Genomic DNA, 24118 nt, shown 5'->3' with positions numbered 1-24118 from the left:
ATATATATTCTTTGCTAGGGCGGGAACATGCAAATTTGATAAAGTTAATGCAATTATGTAATAATTCGTAACCGACGTCGTTTGGGACATGAAAAATGACAGTAAAATACTTGTAATTAGTAAAGCATAGCGAGGTTCCGTATATTCAGGTTGTCCTTCAAGGAACTCACAAATCTTATTAAAGTTATTGAACTTTCACCGTGAATTAAAGCTGTTAAATGTACCTCGAAAGTAAAAGCACCGATAACTTATGTTTCGGCGATGTAAACCTGACAATACTAGGAATCGAAATTCTCTGTTTTGAGTATATTTATATTTTTTCTACGTGTATGATATAATATTTATCATCAAACTAAAGCATTGGAAGTTGATTGTGACTAAGATATGCTTTAGATCTTTCGTGTCTAACATGTTGATGCCGCCGGCAAGGATATTCAAATTGAAAAGTTGCGCGACATTTTATCTACTACATGGTGTTAGCAAAATGGTTATTAATATCATTTATATTCATTTCCAAAATTTTTACATCATTCTTCCCAGTAAGAGCACAAACAATATACTATCAACGAAAATCTTCACGTCTCAAAGTCAGAAGTAATTGATAACGTCAAAAAACACACAGTGTCACACCTCAGGGAGAATTGTATTTACAAAGAGATTTACGAAAGATGTAAATAATATTTTGCTCGGATGACACGACAGGAACCTTCTCTGACAAGGGAGCAATATATTTTCTTTCTGGCGGAAAGACATATCCCGTTAACAACTATATATTGAGAGCTATAGATCCAAGATTTGGAGTTGGATTTTTTTTAACAAACAACTGTTGCTTGTTTTGTCTCCTATAATAATAATATCATATTGTCTTTCATGCGGAATTATTCTGTTATATAATCTTTAGAGTCCAATCATTTCTTCAAGGGCTTTTACTCTCAGTTTATACACTTTTGTGTCTCAGACAAATTAAAACAAAATGGTGCGGAAGGTGGAATATATGCAATCAGTACATTTTTGTATTCGACGAAAATTTAATGCGATTAATTTTCATATTAGAAATATTACATCGGAAGATCTCTTTTATTGTTTAGTTGAGAATTGGCTCCTTTGTATGTTGTCCCATGGAGCTATAAACAGCTCCATGGTTGTCCAAGCCTTCATTTAAATCAGCCCTCTGCATTTGGCAAACCTTTCACCAATTCTGCCGACTCTTACCCGTATTAAAGATTAGAATTGTGAAAAAAACTACTACAACTATTGTAGATATTTTCACCAAATAAAGGTTTATTAGCGAGATTTAATTTCCAATATTTCGTCGCGAAGGGACTTATTATAATTTTAATCACATATGAAAAGACATAGTTGAAATATTCCCTTGAGGTCTTTGTTGATAACAAAAATATTTTGATATTTATTTTGTCAAAACTGTAAACATGCAGCCGATTCACACAGAGATTACAGTAACTACTGTAAATCTATAAGTTTTTTACCACAGTAAATACTGGATTTTGCTGACAAATCTGATAAATCGGTAGCATGTGCTATTAGGTTTACAGTAAGTGCTGAGGATAATTTGTAATTCCGACAAATCTCAAACAACTGGATCTGTTGGAATTACATATATCGTCATTTCTTACTGTAATCCTAATAGCACATGCTACCGAATTATAGCACGATCCAGTTTTTTACTGTGGTACAAAACTGTAAGATTTACAGTAGTAACTGTGTTCTCTATGTGCATCGGGTGAAACATGATATAATATTACAAAATAATATGCAACGAAGCCATTTTTTTAAACCCAAAACAATATGCACTTGCTTCAGTGAATTTAATCAATAAAAACATCTATTTTAGATCACTTACCTCAAAAAGGAAAACTTCAACTGAACTGAGATTTCCCTTCGCAATAAAGAAATACAAATTAGATCCAATGAATTTGGTCCTAATTCCAGTTAAAACACCCTTTACCGTCTTACTTGAACAATTTCCAAGCGGCTATAGTTTCTTTTCATTCCAAGAATATTTTGGAAATATTCTATGATTTGCTGTTGCGTGCAGAGTGGCTAAAAGATCCGCAGTGTCTATACGCAAAGACTCGTTTCACAAAAGCTTTGCCCAGCAAAGACCTTTTTATCTTGTCTCTTTGCACGGTTACCTTTTTACCTTGCTTCATTAAAACTAAAGCGTATAGAACCAACCATATCGACAGTGGCCAATCAAAGACATGTCTTAACAGGGCATGCGCGTGAGATCGAAAAGTTGTAAGGTGTAGTGATGTCATTTTGTCCGCGATTCTGTCAGCCATGCCACTCGGGATACAAATATTACGTGCGATATATATGAACTGATATATGATCAAAAGAACTGTATCGCTTAAAGTTAATTAGCTTCCTCGAAAGTAGAAATAATTAAAGCAGCGATAAAATCAGTTGGATACGACGCAGCTTTTACCGAATGTTACTGAATGATCTGAAATAGAAACACAAAAAAAGTGCAATATGTTGATGAAACGTCAGAAACAAACCTCTACTCCAAATTACTCACTCGACCTATTTCTTTACTTACTTATGAAGCTGATCAACACTGTGATGCTATAAATTGATAAGATCATATTTGGCAATGTGTCAAGTATAGGAGAAATTTGATATGTTAATAAAACGACGTAATGATATTCATGAAATATATTTAAAAAAAAATGTTTGATATTAAAACATTTAGTGAGCATGAAAGTAAGAAAGCATGGTATATAACAAGGCTTGAATGAGTTTGGATCCCTCGCTGAGGTCCCCCTCCCCATTTCATGTCTCACAATACGGCAAATTCGGCAATATGAGGCCAATATCAGTATTGATGAATGGAAATATTTTAAGTTATGATTTAGAAATTATAAAATATCATGGCAATATCATGTAAAGATTACAGGGATATAAGTGGGTCCAGAATTATGAAAATAAAATTGTCATATTTCTTACCTCCTTTATCCGTGAAAGTGATTTCACACTGCTTTCAGCATATTTAAAATACTAAGAGGTTTTAGAAAAAATATTTTCTGGACGCTCCAGACCCAATTTGCAATTATTCCATATATATATATATATATATATATATATATATATATATATATATATATATATATATATATATATATATATATATATATATATATATATATATATATATATATATATATATATATATATATATATATATAAATATATATTTATATATATGTGTGTGTATATATATATATATATATATATATATATATATATATATATATATATATATATATATATATATATATATATTTAGAGTGACATATCTCTTTCAAAGACTCAAATGGAAACACGCATATAGACTATAGAATCTTCATTTAACCAAGATTCTTGATTTGATTTGAACTTCCTATATAATTTACTTCACCAGAGGATGGGGACATGGTGACGACAATTCTCACCAAGAATGAGAAAATATAAGTATGCTAGGTCGAATAATTCATTGTTCATTAAGAGTGATATATCTCTTTCAAAGATCCCAAATGGAAACACGCATATAGACTATATAATCTCCATTTTGCTAAGATCCTTTATGTGAGCTTCCTGTATAATTTACTTCACCAGAGAATGGGGACATGGTGACGACAATTCTCACCAAAGATGAGAAACTATAAGTATGTCAGGTCGTCAAATATTTCATTTTTCATCTCTCATTCCCTTCACTCTTTCTCTTTGTGGTAGTTAAAGTTTTGATATTTGTGGTTATAATCAGCTGAATATCATCCTTAAGGGTAAATGGTTGTATTAAATCCCTGCAGTTTGGTCTTCAGTGTGCCAAGTCGAATGAAGCTACCAATAGTAGCGGCCATCTGCCCCTGGGGGAAAATGTATTCGCCTCTCCAGGGAGGTCTATGATAAAAAGATATAACACTTATGTCGCCAACATTGATTAAAAGATGAAACAATGCCTGACATGTTCATCACCAAAGCAAATATCATAAACAATACTTCATCTTTCTTGTATCAATGGCAACAGTCAACTTTGAACCAATGTCAGACACGTGTACACCATTGGAAAAAATATACAGCGCCCGTAGATGGGTATACCATTCAGAAATAGTGTAGAACTAAGGTACTCCTGTAGAACGATGGGCCACAATCAGTTAGGTAAATCTGTGTATTGATTTTGTGAGTGGTAAAACATTCTCTCATACCCTTGTAAATATGAATATGTATATGAATATGAATATGTAAATATGAATATTCAAAGATTTAGAGATCTTCTTGCAGGTTGTTGAGCCATTGCTTCCGTATTGTTCTTTCCTCCATAACACGTGACTTGTTACACATATGACGTCATGGACCTGATGCGGATGTGTTTTCCTTGTAACCGCATCTGTTTCCTGTTAACTTCTACGTACCATCTTTCACGCATGTTAGCTCAGTTTCTTTTCTCCCCACGTAAAATGAGGGATATAAATATTTCTATAAGATCTCCTGGTTTTTCAAGATATTCAGATGGGATTAAACTCCCGCTGGTTTGTAAAAGATATGGTCAAAATATAACACTTCCACTTAAATTCCTGCATAATTGCACCACATGCACCGTACTGAGAAGCCAAACTCTTACATTGGTTTACGGTAACCAGGTTTAAACAAATATGCGGTGAGTACAACGTAGGGTAAGGGGAGGGGAGGGGAGGGGTGTTGAAGAAACGCACGCCTTATCAAATTGATGATCGTAGAATTATCCTGTAAAGTCAAAAATATTTTTACCATTTTTTTTGGGGGGGGGGGCGGTTCTCATGTTGAAGAAATGTTATTTCATGACTCACTCATAATTCTTTGTTATCTTTGTCAGACAAAATTCACACTTTGTTGGTGCTTGTTTATGTTTTATAATATTGACATAGACCTAGGCTACCTTCGGTACATACTACTCTGTAATGTTATAACATTAATGAACGCTTGTAGCTATATTTTACATCGTGTTCATGAATAATACATTCATAAAAAAAATCTTGCTATTTGCAATTATAGGTAAATGTCGTATGTTAATTTTTGACATCTTACTCACGCTTTTGAATGATTCCAGACAAAGTCGATTACACAGTTTATTTAAAAAGTATAGTAGGATTTCATAATCGATGCAATAGACAGCCAAAGGCTCCTATGTGTGATAGTATTCTTAATGTTAAATACGGATGCATATATATTAGGGAAGGTATATTATTCTAAAGCAGGGATTCCCTAATTGGGGTGCATGAACCCCCAGGGGTGCGTGAGTCCATCCCAGGGGGGTTCGTGAGACGTTTCTGAAAGTCAAAACTAGAGTACTTTTTGTTGTACTAAAAATCCGATATATCATATAATTTAGTAATGTACAAAAGTCGTACCTCGACATTTTTTTGCATATATTGCATGAGTGGTACCGTACCGTGCATGTGATAAATAACTGAAATATGAAACAGACACAGGCCGCATGACTTTGGTGAAGTTGGTGTACGCATGACAGTACTTCGTGAAGATAAAAGAGCTGATCTGATCTTGAAGTTTCTCTTGTTTGTTTTTTCCATTACAGTCTTACACTATGAACTTGATATTTTACGAAGCACTGTTATGCGTATTATAGTATAATAATGACTCAGATCGTGTCTCGAAAAGTTGGGGGTTCGTGGACAACTCTGACATCCACATGGATTCGTGGGGGCATAAAGTTAAAGAAACCCTGTTCTAAAGGTTTGATAGGGATGCATATATTAGGAAAGGTAACAATAAATCACACTCTGAAGCTGTATTAAGCAGTATAAGCATATTTTGGAAGTTTATTACTAGGAATAATCAAAATAAAATAAACCTGTTAGCAAACTGCTTATCCACTAGAGAGCCTGTGTAAGAGAATGTGTAAAAATAAGTTGGCCTGACGTTTCGATCCTAGCAGGATCTTCTGCAAAAGCTAAATGACACTTGTAATTTAGCTTTTGAAGAAGATCCTGCTGGGATCGAAACGTCAGGCCAACTTACTTTTACACTAGGAATAATCATAAGATTTCTCCTCTATAGACCATTGCCAATATTTCGAACACATTATCGTCGCTAAATATCCGGAAAAGGGTATTTCTATCAAATTAATGTGAAATGTATTTCTTTCATATATATCCTTCACATGCAAGCAAGAGCGTTCCCATAAATATTACACCAGCGGCGGGATGTGGATAATTGGGTGTTTGAAAGTGTAGCCTATGTATAATCATTAGATTCCCCAATTACCCCTCTCGGCGGTTTTTAGTTTTTGATCTTGATTTTCTGATCCTCTTCTGGAGCTAGATTTGCAGCCTCTACTTTGCCTTTAGGGGGATTTTCAAGTTAGATTCAAATCAATTTATAGATATGAAATTCAGTTTGCAGATACTCGGGGAATAACATTTTTTGGCGTGGACTATGAATTATTGATTACATTTTGATGTGCTATCCAAGTCTTTTGACATTCGAGAAATAAAAAAAAAGGAGTAAAGTTTAGTCGGTCAACTAAAGATAAATGAATAATTCGTGGAAAAGATTTAAAAAAAAACAATTATTGCGACGTGTTTATAGTTACTTGTACGTCGGTTTGGAACGAGATTTCTCAGCTTTTATAATATTTCAAGTAATTCATGGTTGTGATGATCAATAATGTAATCGGAAAACACAGACCATACCGATATTTAAACTTAAAATATAACACTTTTGTTCAATGCAATTTTATTTATTGCTTTTACGTCTTTGCATTTATTTATTTATATTTTAATTTAATTTGTTGTTTCAATATTTACCGTCATATATTGAAAACGTTTCTGAATAATTCAAAACATATTTCAAATAACATGGTTGGTTGTAACCGCGTGTATACCTCCAACTATGTGAGACATTCTCATATACCTCCTTAATCTAACAAAGATATGAAAATTTCGATTCCTGTAAAAATGAATCATATTTCATATATTACAAAAATGATCGACGCCACAAAGTAAATGTACATTTTGTTTTTCATATGGCAACCTATGAAGTTTATGCTCTTTACTTTCATTGTTCCCTTAGTGAAATTTTTGTGAAATTCAGCAATGGTTACGTTTTTTTCTTCTTCTAAGATTAACGCGTTACATTATACCTTTCTCGGCATTGAAGTGATTGTATGATAAACGTGCAACCAGAGGTTTCGAGAGCCGTGAAGAGAGTCTGAGACAATTATGCCACCGGGCCTTTTTGCACTCTTTATTTTCATTAAAAAAAATATTCTGTTGGCTAAAGTTGATTGCTGAACAAAAATGCTGAATTGTTTTGGAATCTAACTGTGAAAACTGCATTCTAATAGCATTTTGTATTGTGAAGATATGAATTTCTTGAATTTAGTGATATGTTGTAAATTGCATCTGGCAACAGAAGAATGAATGATGTCATCATGACACTTCAGCTGAAGAACAAAAGGAACCATTTACTGAAGGTTTCCTTTTTGTTAATGATCTTTGAGAACTAAAGATAGAGTTCTGTTTATTCCATTCAGACAACACTTTTACAAAGTTAATCGCATATAACATAAAATAATGTGATTGATCGTTGCCAAAAATAAGAATCGGCTTGTATTTCAATTCTTGTTGTAAGTCTAGAATAAGATTTATTGGTTCCTGTGATAACTAATCAATGGTTTGTTGCCCGAGGCACGTGAAACGACTATAGTTGAATTAATCACTTGCTCCGCAATTAGGTCGTCTTTTAAGAACATATTTAAATGACGAGGCCATATACGACATTTAACATGCTATAAATTCTGTAATACAGTGAACTTTATTGAGGTTGGGTCATCAGATCCATACACAAAACTCTCAAGCCGATTATGCTTAAAGTAATAATTCATTCCAATAGACAGGCATATTTATAACTATCATTTCAAAACAATGAAAGCAACGTCCTCTTTCGAAGAAAGAAAAATGAAGTGTCTTTTCTCAAACGAATGCTCTTCGGCAATTTTCTGCAATTTCTTTCTAAAGCAGCAGTTGCGTTTGACTGTACCTTTTGCTATATTCTGAACAAGCCCTGTGACATTCGGATATAATCGTACACTGTCCAAGTTAAAAACAAATCGATGTAAAGCTATATAACCATTTGGATTCTTCCATGCATGCTCGAGCGACAATCCACTGACAACGTCCACAAAATCACTTGAGACTTCTACATGACTTTACTTTCAAATATAGGCTACAACGACTAAGTCAAACAGAAATAAAACGTCAATGAAATGTACCTATTTGGACACAACAACAACCAGTGGAGGTGTTTTGCTAAAAGCTAATTAACCCCACAAGAATACTCTCGTGTTCGATGTGTTTTGATTGAATCATGTACAGGAAAGTCAAGACCATAGGGGGGAAAATTCTGATGTGAAGCAAATAATTTGATGAGGTTATATCGTGAACTAAAACAACACCGGCTCCTTGACAAAGGTGCTGACTGTCAGTATATTAATCAAAACAAAATGAATTATTTTACGCATCACCGTGGAAATACTCCTTGACAAGCGCAGAACAGCCAAACACTGCAGTTAAGCCTTAACAATTTGAGCTCGTGCAAAGTGACTTACTAAGACGATGACGACGACGGTTGATTTTGATCAAACCTAAATATATTGATGCACCTGTCCTGCCTCTAGATATTCAAGAAACTTCATTTAAATGAATAATAAGCTAGGGTTCTATATAATAAAGAGCATGTTTACTTTGGACTCTATATAGTATAGATTGAAGAAGCAGGATTTTGTAAATGAGGTTAAACGAATTCAAATCATTCTTACCATATAGTAGTAGCTTTTATTTTCACAGTTTTACTGTTTGTCGTATCCTAATTTACTTTTACGTAAAGGGGGATATAGGACTATACATTTACGGGTTCTCTGTTATATGATTTGATGGTTTGTTGGCTAACTCATATACGAGTTCTCTGTTATCTAATTTGTTGTTTGTTCTTTAACTCACATGTTACGAGTTCTCTGTTATCTGATTTATTGTGTGTTCATTAACTCACGTACGAGTTCTCTGTTATCTGAGATTAAAACATTTATAACCCAGTTTATCCTAGTCCAAAAAGGTATACATTTGTCCTAGTTTATAGATTAAACATGTACGTACAATATACTACTTACTTTATGCTGTATGGATGGTTATTTGTCATCGCTTACTTTACACTATGGGCTATAAGACTTAAGCTACACTGAAAATATCAATTGGATCTTGGTTTAATTTCATAACTTGAATTTCATAACGTGATGTAATCTAAGTATTTCTAATTAACAAAACCCAAACATAAAAAGCAGAATGCAGCTTGATACAAACGTTGTTTCATTTGTTTATTTGTCCCCCTTTCCTGGCTTGCTGAAATAATACGTGCATCTATATTTGTGAGCATTTTTTGTCTAAAATACTGCTAAACTATGATCAACCGACTTAGCAAAATTTCCGAGTGACTGACCAGTGAACTTAATCATGGTCTTCATTTGAACCCAGTGATCTAGGTCTGGTATAGTTACGGTTAGGGGGTTAGGGTTAATCTCGGTCTGACAGTTAAAACATCCATCCGTAAAAGGGAAAAGGAATAGTTTACGATGAAATCAAGAGCTGCCTATATAAACTACAAAAGGAGAATTGTGAACTCAAACCCAATCTTCTTAAAGTGGAAACTTTTGCAGTGAATAAATGACATAGTAACATTACTCTTTAACTAATAAAAAACACCAATGCCAAGTTTCGACTTTGTTATTCCTTTGTCAGTAAGGTGATAACTTGATGAAATGTTTATTGAGATTACTAGCGGACTTGTTCTTTGCTATTTATCTTCTTGTCAACCCTATTTCCTTTTTTCTTTATCTTGTTGTCAATCCTAGTTGTATTTTTTTTTATATCTTAATTGGTTATACAAAGCAATATGCATTTAGGGGTTATTACAGGGAACCGTATTAACTTCTAGCTGCAAGGCAAATGAATTGAACAAGTGACCTTTTATGACAAACATTTCGGTCAGTTTTTCAGGACACCTCCTGTGACGTATGGAATTATTGCTTAAACAACTCTTTGTATACGTTGATGTCATTTACCGAATCACTTGTCAAATGAGAATGAATATAATATTTTACTTTGTATTAGTTTGTTTTCTGAATCAACACCCTGGTAAATATTTCACTGAGCTGACCATAACCTTAGGTCTACCTATATCTGAACGTTTTCTTATTGGACACATTAGATCTCAACTGAATACTACAGAATATAACAAAAGACTATAGAGCAATAGCTTAAAGGGACTGGTTCTTATCAACAAATTAGGTAAATATGTAAATTACGCCCGTTTAAACGAAGAGTTGTCTCGATGTCACAGCTAATATAAAAGTTCGTTGGTATACTGATAGAAGTATTAATAACACGAGGAAATGCAATAATTTTAACAAATTTTAACTGATCGAGTATAATTGATTAGTTTCATCTTATCTTACCGTCATCATTGACTATTTAACCATGCTTTTTATCCTTACTCAAATATAGTGTTGCTTATACAAACAATTCCGCTTCACCTGCACACATCTGCACTGATACAATGTTCAAAAGCTGTGACATTAAAATAAGTGCAAATTGCGTGTATATATATATATATATATATATATATATATATATATAACTAAGTATATATATATATATATATATATATATATAACTAAGTATATATATATATATATATATATATATGCTTGTCTACACACATTTATCAGCAAAGGTATAGCGGGCGCTCAATTGAAATGGTAATCATAAAACAAGGGAGGGTGGGGTGGGGGGGGTGGAAGGAGGATGAACAAATTCACCATGGCGATATCTGCGTCTGTGTCTTCGGTCTGCGCTTTTAGAGGATAATGAACATGTAACGCATTGTATAAGAACAACACGCATTCTGTGATGTTGGTATAGCATATGTAATAAAACCCGCTAGTCGTTATGACCGCGAAATTTCCTTGTGAATGTGTTGTGAATACGGTTAACACTGAACGATTCAATACCTCGCAAAATTGTACACTAATTGTTACCTATATATGTTTGGTTTTATGTCGTACTTGCAGGATAAGGATAGTACACCTGACACACAATATATAATGAATGAAGTTTATGTTATTTACTGCTATTTTTATGTGTTGTATAATTCCATGCAAATATAATTCTATCCCATGCCAGGACACCGTATATGTACCAGTAACGCCTCCGTTAATTTCACAAAAAAACTTGAACCCAGCAAGTTGACGTCCAGCCTGTTTATTGGTCCCTGGGGCCGTCTGCATCTTTCTATGTGCATTTAAAATGAATTCCGTTGTCACGGAAACTATTGAAAGAGGTAACTGATGATTTAAAATTAAAAGTATTGCCGTAAATTAAAACTCAGCTTGCAAAAAGATATCCTTCAAGTGAAATGACAGGAATAAATGCTCAATATATTTTGTATGGGGGGGGGGGGTATGTATGATGAGGCGGGTGACAGAAAAGGGTAATAATTAATTGAGTGGTCATATCTAAACTTCTGCTTTGCTATTTATAATCTCTACCTTGTCATCATTTTCTGGGTAGGTCGAATGATGATCCATCTAATATTTTAATATTTGATTGATTATTCTAGACTGTTGGGTTATCAAGCACCTTCCCTATCTTCATCCCTATCCCATCCTCACCCCTACCCCCAAATCACATAGCAACGAAGGTTCCACCAGGATGGGCTTATATTGATATGGATAAACCTAACAACAAAGTTTTTCCCACAATCATTTTCTGTATTATGCAAAACATTTCTCTTGACCCTTCTGGTATTAATAATTGCGTCTATCGGAAGTTAAAGTACTCTTATAGGTACATATTGGTAATTTTGAAGGTCAAATATTTAATGAGAAGACCATATTTATACGATTCCCAAAGCACTAAAAATGCGAAGGGCTTTACTATTATCCCCTTTTCCCCATAATAACATGTGTTGATTATATGTTTATACCTTATCGCGGTATATCAAAATGTAAAATCACACACACGCACTTGCAAAATTGAGGAAATATTGCCACTATGTCAAAATACAATTAAACGTGACACCTGTTTCCTGCTCGAATATTATTATTATTTTTTGATTGAAATTATTAACGGGAGGGTAACTTAGGGTTATAAGGGAATCAAAGTGACATACTTAATTTTGGTTTGCTTGACCAGTGGCGATCATCGTATATATATATATATATATATATATATATATATATATATATATATATATATATATATATATATATATATATATATATATATATATATATATATATATATATATATATATACGCAACAAGAATATAATGTATCATAGTTATGTTAACAAAAAACTGTAAATATTATAAACAGAGAACTCTCTCCAGAGAGATGGGGGATTTGTTGATATATTACAGTTTTACATACCATATAAATATAGACTACCTTTGACTTATGACTTCTCACCCCCCTCCCCCATCCATCCCATCACTTCATCCAGCCCCTCTCTCCACATATACCACCCTCAGCCCTCTTCTATTATAATTTTTCCCCTTTTGAATGGTGAAATATTTGTTTTTATTTTGCATCTTTGATAACAAGGAGTCATTTTAGCCCCCCCCCCCCGGGGGGGACAATTAGGTCCATTTCACCAGATCCCTGTTTCGAAAATCAGGTCATCTCTTACTCATAGACGTATGAAGAATTTTCGGTACTGCGATTTCACTTTAAGTATAAAGTATTATAATTCTTTATTCCATTGTGCCCTGCCCTTTATTGATCCGTCATTGCTCCCCCTCCGCCCCTCCCCCATCTCAGTGGTCAAGCCTGTGCGAATTACAAGATGAGATTAGCCAATACTGCACAAGAGGAAGAGATGTAAGAGAATATTCACCCCCCCCCCCGAACGATTCGCACCCACCGGAGAAGAATAGAAAATTCAGTCACCACGTGATCGCTGGGTATAAACCAAACTGTCGTGTCCCTTTGCTTAAATTAGTAAGTAAATATGACTGACTATAGGCTGTCGTTTCTCTACTGTCACACTGTATTAAATACGCCTTTGCTAGAACTTCCACCCTGCACAAATATTACAGCTTTTCGAGCAACAACTTTTTTATCTTTTTTTTTTAAAGCGCGAAACGTCGATTTGCAGTAAAATTTAAGATGTTCATAATTTTTGTATATGACTCAATTTTTCCATAGGTTTAAATTTCTCAAAGACAATTCTTGGAATGTATCTAGACAAACCTTCTTTTCATATTTGATATTTTGGTGATAAACATCCGTTTCATTGCCAGCGGCGAATTCTTTAATTTAATTATATGATATTTTCCTCTCCCCCCACAGAAATCAAATAAAAAACAAAAAGCGTCAAATATTGAAAGACTAAATACAAATAAGCTAATTTAATTTCAGATTGACTTTCCTACACCTAAAGTTTTAACATCTCTTGGGATCTTGAAAAGGTTGGAGGTATAATTAAACTGCACACATTCATACAGTGTTTCTTCTTATTCAGTGGATGAGCTAAAAATAAGCCACTTTCTACTCGTTAATTAAACTTTGAGATATATTTAAGTAATAATACGTTCTTTACGTCCGTTTCTCCTTGCACTAATCTAGGATATTCCTACAGCTAAGCCTGTGGGTGCTTTCAAGACTGACGTAACCAAATATCAACCTACATACTCAAATCAGTGATTTCAAAGAGACACAAATCCAAACACCATCTCTAGCGTATATGACAAGCGACCTCTGTATAGAGAACACCCCCTCCCCCTCCCCCTAAATAGGTGAGAAATATCTTACTCCGTTTGAGAGATATCCAACCTTTAATACTTTTGTCTGGGAGATACAATATTTCATATCTGTGATGTCATAGCTCATAGGCGTAGGAGCCCAGCTTGATTTGGGGGGGGGGGGGTGTAACGACTTGCCGGAAAATAAAACAACAATTTTTCGTGCGCTCCAAGCGCGTTCAACATGTTAATGTGCATATCATATATGCATGCATCGGTTATTACATCGCATGCCAATAACATACAATCATTTTCTGTGTTATTACCCTTCCATATTGGTTATAATTTTTGGGGAAGTCGTTACAATAATAATGATAATAATAATATAAGTTTAACCATTGAAAAACACATAGCAAATTGTTTTTCTTTCAGTTGGTGCCCGAAAAATTCTCAGCATATTGCCCGAAATTTCATAATAAAATTTGGTTGGGGGCTGCAGCCCCCCACCAGCCCCCACCCCCGCCTCCTACGCCTCTGATAGTGCCATTAAACCTCTTCCTGTCTCTCTGGTTTACTTTTCATATTTTCAAGGTAGAATATTTAATAGTATCGACAATGAAACCAATGTCATCATTAGGTCATGTAAAAAGGCTCAATGTTTTACATTCAGTATATTTGCAAATGCCATCCTCATAACAGAAAACAAACATTGATATTACTAAACAGAGAAACATAAAGAAATGAAACTCATGTGTCTCGATGATGTCATACGAATATTTGATCTAGTCTTCAGCCTTGTTTGTGAAGGCACATTGAATCTGTGATATCACTCAAATGGAATAGGAATTTTGCGGTAGTTCATGGCAGTTACCTCAATCATATAGACCTGATGGTTGGGCATGTGTCGCATTAAATTGTTGGAGCTTTTTCAAATTTACTATTCCGATTGCTCAGTTCCCTGTAGAGTTTTATCCGAACTGGAATTCTGTTGTTCAAGTCCTCAGTCAGAATACAAAACAAACGCACCCATGCATACACACATGTTATGAGTGGGTGCAATATTTCAGTTTGCTAAAGCTCAATATTTCAGTTTTTCTAAAGCTCAATATTTTTCAGGTTTTAAAGCTTAATATTTCAGATTTTTTTAAGATCAATATTTCAGTTTTTCTAGAGCTATAACTCAGAGCGTATAATAAAAACTTTAGGTACTTCAGATTGATTTTAAGCTCAATGTAGATTGAAACAAAATCTTTTCGTTAAGTTATAACAATTTCACAAATGAGCTTTTAAAGTTTTTTTTTTTATAAAAATGCAGATGTCACTATAAAGTAAATTGTATGCCGTCGGTTAAAGGACCCACGTAGCCTATACATGTTAGGTTTTAAGACGTTAAAACATTGACAACTATCACTTGTAAGATACAAGGCAATTTAGTAACCAAAAAATTGGCCTGTACTACTTTACGTTAATTGGTTCTCGCGAAGAAATGAACAGAGAGGAGGTCGTAAATGTCTAATAGAATAACAGAAGACACAAATAAAGTACTTTATTGAGCATAACCAACAGCTAACAGCTTCCGAGAGAGGACTTATTATTACCCTGACAAAGTCCGTACGAAGAACCGATTCATTTAGTCCTCTCCACTATTTTCGCTCCTTTCCAGGAGAGTATGATATTGTAATGGCTGACAATTATTGCCGTCCTAGAATTGGGGTCATTTGTTAGGTTTTTACCTGAATAGATTGAAATCTTATACCGTCAAATCCAATCTCTTTTTTATGTAATTGATCCTCAAACGGACAATATATTAGACTATACAAATTCTTAAATTGAGAATCTCCTTCTATTAATATTCTGAGAGAAAAAAAGTATTCTGGAGATACACGCTAATTATAAAACACTTAAATGGGCGTTCCAAAGACCAAGTTACGTTGAAGTGCTAGCTTAAAGCCACGTTCTAATATTTTCAATCCGTTCAGGCGGGGAATTTCTTTTCCACGTTTTGAGAAATGATCATTTAAACAGCTGAGGCTCATCAGTTGAAGTGACTGGACTATTTAGTTTAATACACATAGTATTATTTAAAGGTAATATCTTGAAAACTGCATGAACCAGCTATATAAACATTAGTAGCATTTTAAGTATTATTTTAGATATAACAATATGAACATCATGATAATATTTAATACTGAAGAGGCACGTTCTATATATAGATATAGATATACCAATCACTGTCCATTTGTTATAACGTCCTTCAAAGTCAGAGGTGAAGCAATAGGCGGTTCAAGTGTTTAGTTGCACATGAACCCCCCCCCCCCAAAGTCAACCCCCAGTCTACCCCCATATAGTTTGGGTTCCTGTAGTTTGTACCAACGGATCACAACTGACAGTTAAGTAAGACAGACAGACAGAACTTGTGGTTTACATGGTTTTGTATTAAGTGCAATTAAGATGATTTTTTTTTAAATTTTTGTCGAGTCCCGGCTCTCACTCTCGGATCTGGGACCATTAAACCCTACCGAAGTCTCTGACTAAACGACTCGAATTTGCATATATGAATAAACTTACATAAATTAATAGGGTCATTTCATATTGATTTCTTATTTACAGTTGACCATAATTATTGTCCTTATATATTTTGATCATCTCTGTAGTTTATATCTGCACATCTTTTCCCTTTGTTCAGTCCAGCCGTGCGCATGTGCATAACTTATATGGCATAAAACCGCATAATGACATGGAAAGCACTGCAGTGTACTCTGGTAAGGCTTAACATGGTATAGACTTAAATCAAATTTACGCACAAAAGCTACGAAGTACGCAATCGATCAAATTTTCACGAAATGAAAATAAGCAATAATAATAATAATAATATGTGGTTTATGTTGGTCATAGTGCAGCATGAACCTATAAGGAAATGCATCGATGCGTGAAAAGTCATCTTGGCGTAATAATATAAATATAAATAACATTTCGGTATAGCCTATGTATTTTGTAGTGTTTCGGGGTTGTCCTTCAAAACCCACGCTATCGTCTGATCGTGGTTAAAGTTAACTGGAAACACACCTGTATTTCGGACAACCAATCGATTGAATAATTTGATGACATATTTCGGGCGTTATTTATGACTCTTTGTCGTTTTATTCTTTATATATATACAGGAGGATTTGATGTAATTATATAAGGCTTGTTAACTAAACGTTGCATTTCAGTTGGTTCTTACATCAACTTGACCTCGCAATCGGAACACTAGAAACCAAACATATGTTTTCTTATGCAGCTTTCAATGGATAGACCACTGGAAGTATTAAACCCTGAGTCTACAATTTTCTACGTTTTTTATCCCACCCCACCTCCCCACAGTCTTCCCTTACCTTCCCCTCAACACGAAAAAAAAACTATTCCGCTTCCCATGAAAACTCTTTTTGGCCAAATGGATCCATTTTGTAAAGAGATAGTTACCAACTAGCCTTTTCTTTAAGAGATTGCCTCTGAATTTTTATATATATATATATATATATATATATATATATATATTTATATTTATATATATATATATATATATATATATATATATATGGAAAAAGATAAAGAGAGTTTTAGAAAAGCGTTCATAAATGCTGAATCTTATCGCAACACAAAAATATACATTTACCTGATTCAATTTCAAATGTATATTGAATTGTATGTGCTTGAAAGGCACGATTGATTTTTTTTGTGGATATATTCAGTTCCTTTTGTGTATTTTTTCTTTTGTCTTCTTTTATCTTTGATTTTTGCCGCAGAAATTGTTTCTCTGGTATTGTCTGGTATCTTTATCACCTATTGCATTATCAATGACAGAAATCGATCCGGTGCCTATAACGTCAATGCACTCACGAATGACTATATTTGTTTAAATATATATATATATATATATATATATATATATATATATATATATATATATATATATATAGTTGTTATTGTTAAACGGTGTGCATTTGACGGAAATAGCACATTACATGTCATGAATGAAACATGCATCAGATTCGATGGTTCTTTGGGTCTCATGTTCAACGAACGGATAAGTGATGCACTACGACTATGGTATAACAGTTTTGATATTTACAAAATGTTTATAAAGTTAACCCATGTCACCCCTCCCCCACACCCACCCCAGCCTACCCCGCCCATTTATGCACATATATGCACTATGCACTGAACTTCGGGAAACATTTTTGGAGAATTTTAGTACAAATTTATTTTGCAATGCAGCTTCAATGCAGCGAGTTGAAAGCTTAAATGGTACGGTAACTGTGGAAGATATGATATATTCATTGAATTGAGAATTTTCATAATTTATTTAGGATATTGTTTGCTCCTTGAGAAAAACATCACTAACGCAGTTTATTACGATGTTATAAACAGCTACTTGTTTCAATATTTCCAATGATGCTATCTAAGTAAAAATATACATTTACCTGATTCAATTTCAAATGTATACAGAATTGGATGTGCTCGGATGGCACGAATTGATTTTTTTTATATATTTAGTTCCTTTTTGTGTACATTTCCTGTTGTCTTCTTTTATCTTTGATTTTTGCCGTAGAATTTGTTTGTCTGATTGTCTGGGTTCTTCATCACCTATTGCATTATTAATGACAGAAATCGATCCAGTGCCTATAACATCAATGCACTTACGAATGACTATATTTGTCTTTACAGAATCATATATATATATATATATATATATATATATATATATATATATAGCCTATATATATATATATATAGCCTATATATATATATATAGCCTATATATATATATATATATATATACATATACACACATATATACAGCCTACATATATATATATATATATATAGCCTATATATATATATACATATACACACATATATACAGCCTACATATATATATATATATATATATATATATATATATATATATATATATATATATATATATATGCAGGAACAAAAAACAAGTCCTTAAACGGTAGGCATTTGACGAAATTGTGCCAAAACATTTAGAACGAACGGATAAGTGATGTACTACGACTATGGTACAACAGTGTTGATATATGTTTACGAAATGTTTGTAAAGTTAATCCGTGTCACCCCTCCCCACACCCACCCCCAGCTTACCCCCCCCCTCCTATTGTAGGTGTAATGCACAATATGCACTATGCACTGAACTTCGGGATACATTTTTGGGGGATTTTAGTACAAATTTATTTTACAATGCAGCTTCAATGCAGCGAGTTGGAAATTTATATGGTATCTTTGGAAGGTATAAATATATTCATTAAATTATTTAGTATATTGTTTTGCTCCTTGAGAAAACAACAGTAAGGCAGTTTATGTAAAGGATTTTCTGATACTTTACGACGTTTTAAACCGCTACTTGTTTCAATATTTCCAATGATGCTATCTGCATTCAGTATATAATTGTACTAATAACACATCTACATAAACTCCAATGTAGTTAAACATTGAAATATATTACTTCGTACATAATATACACGCGGACTCGTCGATCATTCGCTGTGTAAAAGTATATCTCGCTGCTGTTGCTATGGGATGAGATTCTGTGTATAATCATCACTCACATGGAACGCCGTTTGTCATGCTGGTATGTACACCGCAAATAACACGAGTAATTATAAACAATATAATAGCAACATTAGAGTGTTTAACTACTTTGCCTGAAACGGTACACTGACTTAAATTGTAAGTTTCTCCTTCAAAGAGGATCAAAACTGCCTAACATCTACGTCATCAAATGTTTGTTTTTCTGTTTTCAATATAACTTTCGTATTGCCATATTGGAACTCCTTAAATTTCAAAAACAAGTAAAGTGCATGTACATGTGTTGAGGGGAGGAGAGGGGAGGGTGGGGTGAGTGGGGGGTTATATTTTGTGCACATGGAAGCATGTGTAATGTAAAAACCATGGACAAATGAATGATGCACTGTTGTTTGTTTGTCTTTGTTTTTTCATGGCTGGGTAAGAGTGTGCGAGTTAGCCCCGTGGACAATTCTCGTCAATGTTACATCACTTTTACTTTACATTTCCACAAGTACATTATCAAAAGGAGAGAACACGTTTTCAAGGTTTCACATAATTTAACCAATCCTTGTATTTGATCCTGGGCTTAGCGACTGTAGCCTATCCCCCCCCCCCCACCCTCCCACACTCGCTCCTACCAGCTCTCGTCAAAGCGGGGTCCTGATTTAGTACATGTTAAGTATTATATTAAGTCCCTACCAATATTTTTAACCTAATATGACCATCTTTTATTGTAATTATCGACAAACTTGCAGCCTGCGGATCAAATGTGATATTCTTCCAATCTATTTCATTTGATAAACTTTTTTTTTTCCCCCTTCAAACTCCACACTCGTTCCATATACATGAATGATATGATGTATTTATATGGCCTAGATGTCTCAATGTCGGTTTTCTGACATTTCAATTTTATTGACAAAAGTGTTCGTACCCTTGTCCCTTACTATTCATTCTCCTCATATAATCCCTTTTGTGATCATGCTTTCTTTCATCCACAATCCACCACCCCCCCCCACCCCCACCCCAACAAAAAGAAAGAATATTAACTAAGGCAAAGATATGAGCAGTACAGATATCAATATTGCAATAAGTTAGATATCAACTTGTAAGAAAAGTGTCTCAATTGTACGGGTAGGAGTATCAAAAGGTCATTTTTTTCCAAATATTATCAGATTAAATTAACCTGCATTGATAGATGATCTATATTCGTCTCCTGCATGAAGAAAAAAGAAAGTGCTTCCTCGAAACGTACCAACAACAACAACAACAACAAATGCAGGGACCGAGACATAATGTTATAAGGTGAAAAGTTCAGACATTTCAGTAAATTATAGTAAAATACGTCGAAAAGAGACAAATTGTTCGTCTCTTACCATATACAGAGAGCAGGGATGAGAAAGGAAGGTGTCAAATTGTATATGTGGATCAATAAATGTCATCTCTGTACATAGTTGTAATGTAATCACGCCTATAGGTCACGAAGCTATTTTCTGAAGAAAGGTGTATAAACATATATATATAAGAAAAAAAGCTAACGGCAATGACATCACCACAAGTAAAACCCTTACTTGGCCGTACATGGCCCTTAGCGGCAGCCTTCTTTTAGGTTACAAATAGGTTCCACTTAATAATAGCGTCGGGTAAAACGGTTGACCTAAATAGCCAGGCGTGTTTGCAGTTCAAAAAATCTGTTTCTTCAAGGCGATTCTCCTTTTCTCTTGATGAAGAGTAAACAGGAGAAGAGGGATGTAGTAGTAGTAGTATTAGTAGTATTGCTCCAAAAACGTACAAACGCATGCGGGAAGAGGCTGTCAAATAACATAAGGGCTTTCAAAGAATCTATAAGTTTGCCCACTAATTGTTCAGTTTGGCAAAAACATTCTCCGAAGTTAAAGGTGATTTCCAGTGTCATTTTATAAAGTGTGCTATAGGACTTCAATAAAACATCGTCTGGCTACCAGCGTCAACACCACCGTGGCGGTATCGTGTAATGCAGGAGGTTGCATCTGCAGCGAAATACTCTATCTCTCATTGAATGCGTTTGAATAAAAAATATTTATTAACTTGTTACATTAACGTTAGAATATATACATACATATATATATATATTTAAATATATATATATATATATATATATATAATATATACATATATATATATACATATATACATATATATATATACATATATATATATATATATTGAGAAAGTTAAGCAGTCAACCTATAAACGTACAAAATTGATAACAGAAGTATGCCCGCCATAAAGTAGCCTATATTGCATATCATAATTGGAACTGTTGTCATGGCCTTTACAGCATTTTGACATATATTGCAGTCAGATTTCGAATTGATCATACAAAGACACATGTCCTGTGCTCCAAACTACAACACCATGAAATTCATATTTCATTCGATTCTGAAAACCTATTATATTGCCAATCATCATGAATACATCATTAATGATTTTTTGTAGTAATATGTACATGCAATTTCCAAGAATTCGAGTCGTTCATGTCAAACAACCATAAACTACTCGAATTAATTACTTGAAAACGAGACAAATGCAGTGAATCTAAGATTAGTCGCACCTTAATGGAGTACCGCAAATATCGTCAAAACATTCTAATATTCTGACATAAAACTCACATTGTTTCGTCACAACTACATGAATATGAAGACATTTTTGGGCATAAACATAAATAACAAATTTCATGATGAATTTATCGGTGACGGGTACTTTTCTTTTCATTTGTCACTGATGAAGAAAACGTGACAGTTCATTCAGATTAAGAGATAATTCATCATGTTTTATTTGTTTGTATTTTCTCATGTCTATCTATCATTCCTCTTTGTCTGTCTGTCTGTCTGTATGTCTGTCTGTATGTCTGTCTGTATGTCTGTTTATGTCTAATTTAGGTATACTTGATTCTCTGCATGTTCGTCTTATTCCATTACATAGTTTCTCACATTAGATTGCTAGCATTATAACATCCTTCCCTTTTCCACTATTTAAGTCGCATTACCATTTCTTAACATTTAAAAGTGATATCCAACTATATTAACCATGTATACTTTTTTCCATATAGCCTACATATATGATTAAATATTCATAAAGTACAGTGAGAATGTTATAATGTCTTACATATGTGACTTCATATAGTTGGAAGGTATCTTTAAATTTCATGACACTTCAAAAATTTACTTTGTTTTCCTGTGCCTCATCTAAGGGGTTAAGTCAGCAACAGTTATATACTTCTATATAGTCTCACTGTGTTGACAATTACCTGTTACATTTAACTAAGTACGGTATAGTGCATGCCGTTAGTAAATTGAAGTCGAGAGGAAAGAAAAGCCCAATTAGCCTGTTGGCTAGATAATATATATAGAACATTTCAAGTGTCTAAAAAGTATCTTAACATGGATGAGAAACCCCTCATTGCAGCTTCAAGGGTCCTTTAAGAAAATGTGTCAGCCTATACACTCAGAAGAGAACAATATACTACAGAACTCCATTACATTAAATACACAACGATACATTAGACAATAGCGGTGTAAGTAACAGAATCGAAAAGGAATGATTGTTCTTATTCAAATGTCAGGTTTTCAACACTTGAAGTTATCCTTCAGAAGAAAGCTTCCTCATATTTAGTATAGGGTCCTATAAGACTTATGTTTACACATTGCTAATTATAGTTTTTCTTCAGAGTACAAAATGTCACTATTTGTCTGTTTTGTTTTTATTTCAAACGGTCACTATCGACAACACTATCTTTGTTTTGTTATTGTTTGTTATCATCCTAGCATAATCTCCAAAGACGATCGTCAGAGATAAATGTCACTTTTCTTAGCCTGCAAGCTTTCATTCAAAGATCGAGACAAAACTCAAATTAATCTCCAAGAAGATCAACGAAACATTGTCGAGACATTGCGTCCGGTAACCATTAATAAAAACCCGCATGGTCACGACTGATTCGCATGCACAAGCATAAATTTTACATGTAACCAGGGCGACTGAATATTTCCCCTATAACGTACATGATCATCAAAATTTGTGAGTACCTTCTTCGGGACATTTTTTTCGTCCTAATTGGCGATCATCAGACATTCATGTCCTATCGTTGAGTGAAACCAGTCCATGCCCAAAGGCTGTTACATAATATTTAAATTTATTACAGATTTTTTATTTTTTTTACTTTGCGCGCTTCCATTTGAAAGAAAAACCGTCTCGCTTTATTCTTGATAGCAAAACAAATTAAATGCCGTGAGCGCTAGTGGCGCCAGAATCAGTTATATAACATTCCTGGTCAAATCACAAGGGCATGTATAGGCTAGAACTATAAACGAACGGTTCATTCATGCCGTGTATCGGCCGATATCTTGTAAATGAACCTTCACTTGGAATATACCGAGTCAGTTAATTATAATCTCAAACTTTTGAATAATAAGAAAACATATTTCTTCTTCTCCTTTTTTTCATTTCATTTCATTTATCTCCTTTCCTCTTTTTTACCAATCTCTATCGTTGTTTTCAGTTTTGGTTTCTGATTTATGATGTATCCCACGACTGTTGGATTAAATTTCCAAAAATCGCGATTACCTATTCAATCACAGCAATAATTTAATTTATTTTGCGGAGCAAAATATTTGAAAGATTTACTAATTTGTTATCATAATTGTGTCGGTTGGAAATCATGCCAAGCACGTTAATTTCATTCAATTTGAATTATTTTCTCCAGGCATGATTGTGGTT

The 24118-nt window shown here is 33.8% G+C and overlaps 1 protein-coding gene and 1 long non-coding RNA gene across 3 annotated transcripts in view; one reads left to right on the top strand and one right to left on the bottom strand.

The window, feature by feature from the left end:
- LOC139979120 (uncharacterized) overlaps window positions 1-24118 on the top strand; it is a 94688-nt gene that overhangs the window by 52485 nt on the left and 18085 nt on the right. The window lies entirely within an intron of this gene.
- Window positions 1-24118, bottom strand: part of LOC139979115 (neuropeptide S receptor-like) — a 51049-nt gene that overhangs the window by 22273 nt on the left and 4658 nt on the right. The window contains exon 1 of one of the 2 annotated variants that reach the window (XM_071989803.1): window positions 1862-2138. The exons of the other annotated variant lie outside the window; for it this stretch is intronic. The gene's annotated coding sequence lies outside the window, so the exon portion shown is untranslated. Of the gene's footprint in view, window positions 1-1861; window positions 2139-24118 lie in introns of those variants that run through there. 2 annotated transcript variants of the gene reach the window in all.

The sequence above is a fragment of the Apostichopus japonicus genome, chromosome 13, assembly GCF_037975245.1.
Source record: "Apostichopus japonicus isolate 1M-3 chromosome 13, ASM3797524v1, whole genome shotgun sequence".
Classification (NCBI taxonomy): Eukaryota; Metazoa; Echinodermata; class Holothuroidea; order Aspidochirotida; family Stichopodidae; genus Apostichopus; species Apostichopus japonicus.
This window is presented reverse-complemented; position numbering and strand designations above follow the sequence as displayed.